Consider the following 9661-nt stretch of genomic DNA (forward strand, 5'->3'; position numbering starts at 1 on the left):
GGAAAAATCATTTTTCTGTAATGGCGGCCACTAATTTGCATATTTATGAATATTGTGTGCCACTAACTACCTCAGAAATGTCTTAATCCTATTCTTTGACCTTGAAATCATAGGTATAGACATTTCATTTGTTCATTTTGATTGCCTGGTTACAGACTTATTAAAGAAAATGGTTCTAAAGGTCAAAAAATGATAATCTGGCGGCCATTTTGTTTATGCAAATTAGATGGCCAAAAACTGAAAATTGCGCTTAGGAACCGGGTTTATCGGATTCAGCATACTCAAGTTATGTTAAAAAGTCTGGTTAATGTTCAACTTTTACTCAAAAATGCTCATTGAACCTTATACAGCACCCTTTTTCAGAAATCCCACTAGTCTACTATGCAGAAGGCAGAAGCTCATTCTCCAACTTCCCAGTTTGCCTTTTCTGCTGCTCATTTTCTCTCCTTACCCGCATGAGCTGCAAGGATAGGTTCACGTCCCTATAGCTTCATGGTTGTCCTAATGACTCACCTCCTATTATGAGCATGTAAAACTTTTCTGAGACCTGCAGGAAAGTAATGCCCATCAACACTGCACTTAATGCAGTTGCTGTAGCTCGCTGCTCCTGTTGTTTGCAGCGCGAGAGCATGCCCTTTATAATATCTGCTGCAGTGAAGAGCAGCTTGCATTTAATGAGGTGGTGGTGTCCATTTGAGTCCGTAATCTGTATGTCTTGTACTAGCTCGTCTATTAAGGGTTGTAGATATGTCGAAAGGTTGTGTGGTCTGTTTGGGCCGGGAATTATGCCATAAAGAAACTTATTTTCGAATTTATTTCTAATTGGGGCCGGAATGTTTAAGAATTTCACAACGATTGGCCAGATAGAGTAATTTTTGGTTGCTTTTTAATTAAATAATTATGGTTCTTATTGCAGGAAATGAGGCGTGCACCCGATTTACTCACTATAAAGTAATTGATCACAACTGGAAATACTGCCTGCTCTTTGCATGGCATTTCTATGCAATATGATTGCTGGGCATAGGATAAACCTAATTCGTATGCAATTCAATGGCCTGTCTCACGTATAATTGAAGGTAAATATAAATGTTTATAATATATAATCATGTGGTAATTTTCAGTACATGGATGGAAGCCAGCTTACCAGCAAGTCAGCTATAGAGGGAGCATAGACATCTGTTGTTAGTTGTTCCGAGACAAATTTGCCATACCCTGGGCCTGTACGAAATAATGTTAACTCTTCAAGTGAAAATTCCATTTGCATGATGACATCATTCGCTAGCTCCATAACAAGCCCGCCATACAGCTCAGGAAAGCTGATAATTTCTGAAAATATTTACAACGAAAGCTATTTCATTTAGATTCGTCCTTTTTACCACAATCAGAATAACTTTTTGACTCGGTAATCTCAATCGATGTTGGAATCTCATTACATTCTAGGCATGTTTTGGCTTTTATTATGCGTAGAGGTCTTTATTGAAAGCCGTATATATTAATGTATTTGTGGTGCTTTTAATATAGTTTTGGAATTTTTTTAAGTCTGTTATTACAACTGTTGACAGCTGGAGTCTCCTGCATAGGAGTTTTTTGAGAATTACAATTAAGCATTCCTGTCAGAATCCTCCACCATAATAAAAAATTACATCCCTAAAAAATCCAGTAATCAGTCAAATTCCAAATTTTTAAGATCAGAGTGCAGTTTTTATTCTTGAAAACAAACATACCGGTAAGCACATTTTCAGATCCAAACAATATCTATTAGTCTAGGCTATACAATCGTGCATTAAAACATGTTTTTATCATAGAGATATAAACACACTATATGGTTTTTATAGAGTTCACATTGGACTTTTATTATTATTTCTATTACATGAATTATAAATTTCTAAATCTTTTCATTTTACCTGTACAGTATCAGTATGTGTATTATTTTTAGATATAAATGAGATAAGCACACTATATTATTAACTGATAAACTAATGAAAGACAAAGTATACCAATTGTACAATCGAACATAACCAGCTAGGCTACCAGTCATAAAACAACTATACACAACTAGAACAATACAACGAATCAAAGTTTACAATAATTGTAAACTTCTGTTAAATAATGATGAATATCAACAATGTCTCATCATGGCTTAAGCTGTGAACACACTACGCGATTTTTCATGCGATCGAGCCGGCCGGCTCAATCGGGCGACTGTGGACACACTACGCGACTGAGTCAGGCGACTGTGGATTTTCAGCACGCTGATTGGCTGATGAATTGTACAATCGGCCGGCTCAATTGCAGACCTGGGCACACTAGGCGATTGCAGCCGGCCGGCTCAAATAATTATCAAACATGTTTGAGTCGGGCGACTCGGCCGGGCGACTCGAAAATCGACCGCGACTCACTGGATACACTACGCGATTTTTCATGCGATTGAGCCGGCCGGCTCGATCGCATGAAAAATCGCCTAGTGTGTTCACCCCTTTAAATCCATGCCATGTCACAAGGTGTTGAGATTTTTAATTAACATACGCGTACCTTGTAAACTTTCCCATGTTTCCAAAGTGAACAGATACAGGATCAAGGAACAGATACAGGTACATCACAAAATAGATAAATTTAGTGGGCATTGAAGCATACATGGTTGCATATATACACTAATAAGTGAACCATTAAATATTGATTATACATGTAGCATAGGCTATTATAATAGCCTCTGCTATAATCAAATATTTATGTTCTTGCTGCAATGTATCTATCAAATTCATTGGTCATACNTCTTACACACTCCCTATCCTCCCTGTATCTTACACACTCCCTATCCTCCCTGTAACTTACACACTCCCTATCCCCGGTGTAACTTCTATAGTCCCTATAATTGGTGTAACTTACATAGTCCCTATAATTGGTGTAACTTACATAGTTCCTTTCCTCTGCATAACTTACAAACTCCCTATCCTCCCTGTAACTTACACACTGACACTCCCATTTTCCCTGTAACTTACACACTCCCATCCTCCCTGTAACTTACATACTTTCTATCATCAGTATAACTTTTGATGAAGATAAAACATTATTTCGCCTAAGTTACACGATTTGCTCTGTAGAACCAGCGAATAATGTTAAAATTTGCCACGTTCTAAGCCAACAAACAGTTCATCATATGCTGCATGTACATAAAATAAATGTACCGTACGGATACGTTATTTGTATGCATTATTACTGCGCGTTATACCTATAGCGCAATATTCTCATTGCACATGCAAATTGAAATTTATTAATGCATGGTTCCCGTTATTTTCTACTGATAAATGCTTTGTCCCTGGCTGTCATAGATCCGCCCTTATTAACATTATTGCTAGTCTGGATAAACGTATAGGAACGTGCGAATATTAAACTGCATGGAGACACAACACACACGACAATGTAAATTGAGTTGCCGCCTGTGTCGCGCGCCCGAGTGAGCAGCACTGAACATGGGTTATTCATACAGGGAGATCGCGGGGGCGAATTTTGTTTTCCTACACCAGGGGCGTAGCCAGTATGTAGCACTGTAGGCCCGGGCGCGAAATTTTTTTTCCCAAACGGTATAACATAGCGAAGAATTTAGCGCCTTCTGATTGGCTGCTTCGATTTGCTTTGCCTTTGACAAGAGAACAAACGCCCATTTGTAAATGTTTGTTTGGGTTTATGACCGCTAGATAAGTACGTTTTCTGATGTATTTTCCATGAAAAACATATCTTTTCCTCATTAATATAACATATAATATCACTATAATTGCAATTCTTTCTGCAAATGTGTTATTTTCATCTCAATCTTAAGTTATGAGAGGGTCTGGGCTCTCGTAATATTACATACGTACGTATGTACACGCACTCGTAGTGCTTCGTCGCAGGATCGAGGAAGGAGCGAAGGGCTACGACAGTACATGTACTACTAGAGCTACGACGGTACTATAGTACTAGGGCTACGACAGTACGTACTAGAGCTATACGTACTCGTACTCGTTGACGCTAATAGTAGTATTACTAGTATGGTAGTAGTCGTAGTAGTAGCCTAGTGTTTAACCCTGAGGTCAGCTGAAACGTAAACTAATCGGACCACGGCACGAACATAAACAGAAATTCGGCAGCTATAACTATAAGTATAAGCCTAGACCCTCTCATAACTTAAGATTAAGATGAAAATAACACATTTGCACAAAGAATGGCCCAAGGATAGAGAACATGGGTCCCAATAAAACCAATGTGCCTAACCCTCACCCTAACCCTAATTCTAACCCTAACCCTAACCCTAACCCTAACCCTAACCCTAACCCTAACCCTAACCCTAACCCTAACCCTAACCATAACCCTATAACCTATTATATTGATATAATATTATATTCATATTGATGTAAATGACATTGGTTTTATTGGGACCCATGTTCTCTATCCTTGAACCCAAAGGAGTTCAATTATAGTAATATTATATGTTATTATAATGAGTAACATATGTCTTTCATGGAAAATACATCAGAAAACCTATACTTATTTAGCGGTCATAAACCAAAACAAACATTTACAAACGGCGTTTGTTCTCTTGTCTTGAAGGTTTTCTTCAGTCAAAGCAAATCAGTCAAGAAACGGCATGATATTTGGGTTAATTCACTCAAACCCATGTTGTTTTAAAGAAAACATACTAAAATCTACTTTAACCTAACTTACAGAAAGTTCGGGAAAGTTTTTGGTAGATAATTGGGGATTTTGGCTACAAGTCATTTTGCATGCTGGCACGCTCATTGTGTGTCATTACCGATTGCAGCTTTTTCCTCAATCACAGGAAAGAGTTTTGCTGTCGTCTTCTCATCCCAGCGATACCCACCCCCTACATATTCAGTAATGAATATGCCTTAACCAACTTATAAACAATCGTACCCCCACCCCAGTACATAAATCAATGCCGCCCCGGCCAGGCAGGTACGCATTGCCGCTCTGAATAAATCTGCAATGGTAACAGTGGGTGTCGCGGGCTGCTTTTTTCAGGGACTTTTGAAAACGTTTGAAGTGAGAATGTGGTGCGATAGCGCCCTGGCTTAGAGGATGTTAAGAATATTAAACAACTAGAACTTTTCATTTGTCCGATCAGGCAACTAGGCTGAAATTCACACGTTTATGTTACGATTTTACGATAACATACTCATATAAAATATAAACATAATCACTAAAACCAGCCTCGCCCTAAACTACCTCGGGTACATATCTGTAGTAGGCCTACCTGATACGACAACGACCCCATCTGCGCTAGTACCGTACGCGGTAGTAGCGCACGAAGTCGAAGGGTCGTTGTCATATCAGGTACTACATATATGTACCCTAGCTCTAGTAACTATAGCCCGCGTACGGTAATATACTCTATAAATAGTTACTAGAGCTAATATGTACCCGAGGTAGTTTTAGGTTGTTTAGTATTACTATTATGTTTATATTTTGTGGAAGGGTCGGGGGGTTCAAACTCCCGGTCGGGTCATACCAGACAGGAAAAGTTGTTCCGGTGGAAGTTCGACGTCACACATGAGTACAATCTATACCTCTTGTTATATACACAGTGGGGCGTGCTCATATGCACACATTCGTCCCACAAGAACTGCCCTGCCACCCGACTACCCCATCCACAGGGCTGCCAACTCTCACTTACCGAGGCCGATATTGGACCAATATCTGCCTATATTGTCAGGACAGGACATAACCGAAATGTGCAATATTGCAACAGGGTAATAATCGGGGTATACTTTTTAGTGCAGTTATTGGGACAGGGTATACTTTTTAGTGCAGTATATTGGGACAGGGTGTATTTTAGGCGCAAAGCGGTTTGCACAGCGCGGTCAGGTTTTCAAGGCCCGGCAGGCACCCCCTACAGTCTCTTGAGACGAACTGCCATTAGTTTGGCGCAGTGATTATACATTCTCTACAGGCCCGCTGGGCCAATGAGGGTGGAAGTTTTTCGTGCAGACTGAACATAACTCATTGAATAAGTTCATTCGGTTGTAGATAAGATAAATAACCAAGTTAATTGTTACCTCAAACCGTTGCGTGCGTATGAAACGTACCGCTGACGTTTCGAGCCTCCTGTCGGGAAGCTTTCTCAAAGCTAACTGATGCTTAAAATCAGTTTTAACATGAGTTCTGAAAATAAACTCATTTGCTGAACTTTATTGGCATGCCAGGCCAACATGTATAACTCTATTAGACAGGCAGAGCAATACTCTGCCTTTTAAATAACAATAATTCATCGTTCTTATTGCTAGGAGGGAAATGGCCAATAGTTGAAAGCTTGTTTTTCGTCGTCGGTGAACGTCACTGCTCCGTACGGACTCAAGCTCCGATGTTTTAAGTGCATTGTGACCCTACAACCCCTAACCCTATTTTTTTCCTCTAACATTGTTACAGTCGAAACATGTGACGTATGTGACGGACAGAAACAAGCTTTCAACACCTTTTGCCAGGGAAATGAGGCGTGCACCAAGCTTTACTCATTTATAAATACAAGCTGATCACAACTGGAAATACTTAACTCTTTGCCATGGCATTCTCTATGCAATATAATGGCAAGTAAGCAGTTTCATATTTTCAAAATCTGCTCCACAATAAGAAGCTTCTTAGCCCACACTTAAATACCCTCTGCGGACGTCATGCCTTCAACAGGCCTTCCATGCACAGTATTCTTCGTAGACCACAGGAAGTTACCCTTCTCGGCGGGTTTTCGCCTTTACACCTACTGCCTTGCCAAAAACAATGAAAACGCCGGGAAATCTCGCCTCTGCTTGCCGGTGTTTCGGATGATACCTAAGACTGCCCCTGACCTGTTCGCTAAGATTCATCTTACATAGGCATGTCGTTGAGTCAGCGAAGACGTTTTGTGAAACGTGGAAAACTTAGCGGATGCGCTTTTCGTGAAAACACTCTATATAAGGATATCCTAAAACCCCTCTTTAACCCATCACTAACTTAACGAGCGCTTCGTGAAACGGGCCCCAGCTTACCAGCAAGTCAGCTATAGAGGGAGCATAGACATCTGTTGTTAGTTGTTCCGAGACAAATTTGCCATACCCTGGCGCCTGTTACGAAATAATGTTAACTCTTCAAGGTGAAAATTCACATTTGCATTGATGACGCATCATTCAGCTAGCTCCATGACAAGCCCGCCATACAGCTCCAGGAAGCTGATACATTCTGAAAGAATATTTACAACGAAAGCTATTTTATTTAGATTCGTCCTTTTTACCACAATCAGAATAACTTTTTGACTCGGTAATCTATTAAATTTATTTCGATGCAAGTGAATGGGGTTCGATGTTGGAATCTCATTACATTCTAGGAATGTTTTGGCTTTTATTATGCGTAGAGGTCTTTATTGAAAGCCGTATATATATTAATGTATTTGTGGTGCTTTTAATATAGTTTTGGAATTTTTTTAAGTCTGTTATTACAACTGTTGACAGCTGGGAGTTCCTGGCATATGGAGTATTTTGCAGAATTACAATTAAGCATTCCTGTCGAATCCTCACCATAATAAAAAATTAACTGTCCCTAAAAAATCCATAATCAGGTCAAATTCCAAATTTTTAAGACTCAGAGTTGCAGTTTTTATTCTTGAAAACAAACCATACCGGTAAGCACATTATTCAGATCCAAACAATATCCTATTAGTCTAGGCTATACATCGTGCCACTTAAAACATGTTTTTTCATAGAGTATAAACACACCTATATGGTTTTTATAGAGTTCACATTGACTTTTATTATTATTTCTATTACATGATATATACAATTTTTTCTAAATCTTTTCATTTTACCTGTACAGTATCAGTATGTGTATTATTTTTAGATATCAATGAGATAAGCACACTATATTATTAACTGATAAGAGTAATGAAAGGGACAAGTATCCAATTGTACAATCGACATAACCAGCTAGGCCTTACCAGTCATAAAACAACTATACACAACTAGAACAATACTCTTTTTTCAACGTGGGGATGAAACATTCAATCGTAATTATTCATATAATTTTGTCAGCATCCCCGTTCCCTGCGAACATCTATACTTAAATTTGAGCTAAATTGTCATAAGGCATTCGAATGTCAAACATGACTTTAAATTTCTTGCGAAATTTTAAAACTGCCATTTGTAACCTTTGCAGATAGCAAAATGAGGGACGTGTTGCAAGCTGCATCTATAAAGTAGTCGATGAATGTTGGCCAATATCATGCCACTACTCTCCATTAGTTCTATCAATACACCATAGCCCCAATGGAAATTGTCACCATCCGTCTCGGAATTTTATACGTTAATGACGGTAATGGATTCTTTAGGATCAGCCAATGGCTCGTCGATTTCGCCAAGTTAACCTTTTTACAGCACTGTATGATAAGATAGTAGTCTCGTAAGCATGGCCCGGAGCGCCCGCGAGCGAGCGTCAGAAAATAGTTTAAAGATCCAGTTCTCGGTAATTTCACGTCATTCAATCGTCTCCGCGCGGTTTTCAATGAATAGCAAACCAAGAACTCTCCCGTTTATTTGTAAGCCTCTCGCATAACTCGGGGATTCTCAAATAGCTCATCGGCACGAGTGCAATGTGTATATGGTCTATTATCTTGCCTTAAAACGAGACATCATTATAGCAGAACTCTTCGCTTCTGTAACTGTCCTTGTCCATTGTACATGGTTATTTCAGTTGACCTTATTGTCAGACTGGCTCAACCTGATAGCTGCTCATGTTGTCACTAGAAATGACGGCTATGAATTTCATACAAAATACGCATTGTAATTTTTCAAACGGTATGCGTATAATACGCTTGTGTTTTACATAAATACGTACATGAAGAAAACAAACAGAGTCATCAGTTTACGCTATAACCTTCCATCATTACTCCCGTAATCGGCTCGACCTCTCTCGCTGAATAGACTGGTACTTGGTCCGGTGCCCCACTCATTAACGTTCGCGGTATGGCTGCTGATGTGTCCAGTTACGTGACACCAGTCTAATCTTACTATCTATCGTGACTTTGTTCATGTGTGTTGAGTTTCTTTGTATGGTTGAATCCACGATATTAATTCTGGGATTAGAACTTATACGTTTGTACTAAATGAACTATCACGTACATCAAGTTCAATCGACTTTTTCCTTCTTCATCCATTCCTTCCTCCGTTCCTTCTTCATCCATTCCTGCTTCAGTTTCTTCTTCCGTTCCTTCTTCCTTACGCCCAGTCAAATACAGCTCTCTAAAAAACAGCAAAATTCCAATTAATATTTTCTGTAAAGCTAGGGGGACACGAGCGTATTTTTTCGCCCGATTGCGACGATTCAAATCGCCAGCGAATTGTATACGCCCGATCACGAAGCGTGCACACGGTAGCGACATTGAGAGCGTACGGCGTACGCCACTTCTAGTATTGGACGCAGCATCTTGTAACATCCCCATGATTATCAACAAGCACGTTCGATTGGTTTTAACAAGTCGATCGCTTGACAACTTATACCCGGACACGGGCAGACAAGCGAATTTGCCAGAGGAGATCAGCCCGGCGTAATAATCGGGCCGAAAAATATCTAGACATTTTTGTGATACAGGCGGATTCTTACGGCGTACGGACATCGCGTCGACCCGTGAACGGCGGGCACACGG

The sequence above is a fragment of the Priapulus caudatus genome, unplaced genomic scaffold (assembly GCF_000485595.1).
Source record: "Priapulus caudatus unplaced genomic scaffold, Priapulus_caudatus-5.0.1 Scaffold253, whole genome shotgun sequence".
Classification (NCBI taxonomy): domain Eukaryota; kingdom Metazoa; phylum Priapulida; class Priapulimorpha; order Priapulimorphida; family Priapulidae; genus Priapulus; species Priapulus caudatus.